The sequence below is a fragment of the Olea europaea genome, chromosome 11, assembly GCF_002742605.1.
Source record: "Olea europaea var. sylvestris chromosome 11, O_europaea_v1, whole genome shotgun sequence".
In the NCBI taxonomy this organism is placed as follows: Eukaryota; Viridiplantae; Streptophyta; class Magnoliopsida; order Lamiales; family Oleaceae; genus Olea; species Olea europaea.
The window spans coordinates 4,076,910-4,079,373 of NC_036247.1; positions in this window are offsets into that span (position 1 = coordinate 4,076,910).

Here is a 2,464-nt window from a genome sequence, read left to right on the forward strand (position 1 = left end):
TTCCTCTAAATTCGATATAGAGGAAATTTCACAAAATGTCCATTTTTACTTGATCATTTGCAAAAATGTCCACCATTGCAAAAATGTCTAATTTGGAAAAAATTAAACCAAAATACTCTTATTAACAATTTATAATTCCACACTAAGACAAAAAAAATGGACATTTTTACAATATTGTTATTGGCCAATAAAATTTTAACACATAACCTGTCATATTTATTTCAAAAAGTATACATGTCAAATCACAATAAATGCTATGTTTTTCATTGATTCGGAAATATTATGTTCAAAATGAAATGTGATGTTCAAATGTCGAGAATGACATATGAAATGTCGAAAAATATTATTTTAATGTAACTTCTCATGGAAGTCACTTCTCAAAATTCGTGACAAATTGATTAAAAAAAAAATCAAATGTCGAGAACGACATTTAAAATGTCGGGAATACCATCTCAAAATGTAGCTTTTCATTAAGGGCAGAATAGACAACTTGGCACTAAATTCAAATGAGTGGACATTTTTCAACTCATACACTTAAAATTGGACATTCTTAAAAATGCCCCTTCGATATATTCTCTCATCTTTCTTCTATCTTTCTCCATCTCTTTCACCTTCTTTTACGAGCTTCGTTCCTTCTTCTTTTTTTTTTAAAATTGCATCCTATCTAACAGAGTTCCCAAAATCAAGAACATACTATCCTGCGAAACTTTCATAGCAATAAATCATGACTAGACAAGGAAAAGGTTTTCTTTGCAATATTCTAGCAACTAAACAACGTCATGATATATTCTTCACATGAATATTCTAGCAACTAAACAATGTCATGATATATTCTTCACATGAAATTTGAATATATTGAAATATCCATTGCATTTTTATATATGCAATGTCAATTTTAAACATTTCATACCACCTAAATCACGACAAATGCAATAAGGAAACATAATTTCGTGAATATAATCAAAGAAATAAGATCAAAATATACCGAACTGTATAGACATTCAATTAAATGTGGAGATATTATGACAAGTTCACAAATTCTTCAACTTACTTTTCTAAGTCATAAAATGTTTCTCAAATTTGCTTTTCAAGACCTTATCTTTCAGCGAGATTTTATTTTTAATAATAAACCTTTAAAATTTCTTTCAGTTTCAGCTGTAAAATAAAAGTCAACAGAAATTTGTATTTAAGATAACCAATAATATTATTTGGAAAAATAATTTTCACATTATCTTTCTTCCCCTGCTATATCCGCGGCGTTGAAATTTGAATTCATCAGTGTTCATTTCTCTACTACTTACCGCCTGCATCAATCTAATTCTTTGGCATGTCCCATCATGCGATCAGATAATGCTTAACAAAATCCACTGTAGGCTCCTGTTTTCAATTCCTTGTAGACAAATTCAATGGTGTCCGCTGTCCAGACCCCATTTCGTTCGTTAGGCGAATATTATTGGTTTCTGCTTCTTTGTATTTAGGTTATCTTCTAGAATATTTTGTATTGAAAATATATGATGGAATGCAATAGACTCAACAATTGAGAGGACAAATTTTCTTGTGTATTAGGAATTTCAAAAAAAAAAAAAATTACACTAGCTATAGTTGATGACGCTTGATCATGCTTTAGTTTCAAAACACAGCAGATGACATATTTCCATTTCAGACATTATTACATGTACATTAAGGTTTACATAAAGGATTACATAATGTTTACATGACACTTTACCATTTACCAGTTTAAAATACAATCAACTTTTTCATCTAATTCCCCCCCAATTGTTCTGGGGTAGGATTAAAGGGTTCCACTGCTTCTTGAAAACTAATGTATGTGCATCTTTTAGATTATTTAATAGCTTTTTGATGTTTAGAAATGTAATGGGAACCTTAGATTTGCTGGAAACTTTTCATGGATTTGGCATGTTTAGGAATGGATCTGTGAAGAAGACAGACCGTGGAAACAAACTGGCCATGACTTAGAGAAATACTCACTAACACATACATTTTCCTCGAAGAGTTTCAAGCATCAATGTGGATTGAATCTGTAAAAGTTGTGATAATTAAGAACATTATGCATTCTCCATAAAATGAATAATCTTTGGAAGATGTTACCATTCTAGCATTAGATCAAAGTAAAGCAAAATAAAATATAAAGTAATAAGTTATTAAAATTGTAAACAGCAGCAAGAATGAAAAATCAATTTCAATTTCATGTCTTCAATGGAATAAAATTGTAACATCCACTAGTCATGTTGATATCAAATATCACACCGAGAACAGAAGATTAGACCCGCGTTCTACCATTGGTATTCTGCATATAAAAACGAGCAGCTGAATAATTGACCCTAGCAGACAGTAGTAAATGTCCCTTCTCAGAGTTGTCAGTCCAGCAAAAAAGGCAAGGACTATTGCCTCGGTCCAAGCAAATAGCCTTCGTCAAATAGAGGCCGATGCTTGTAAAAGAAAT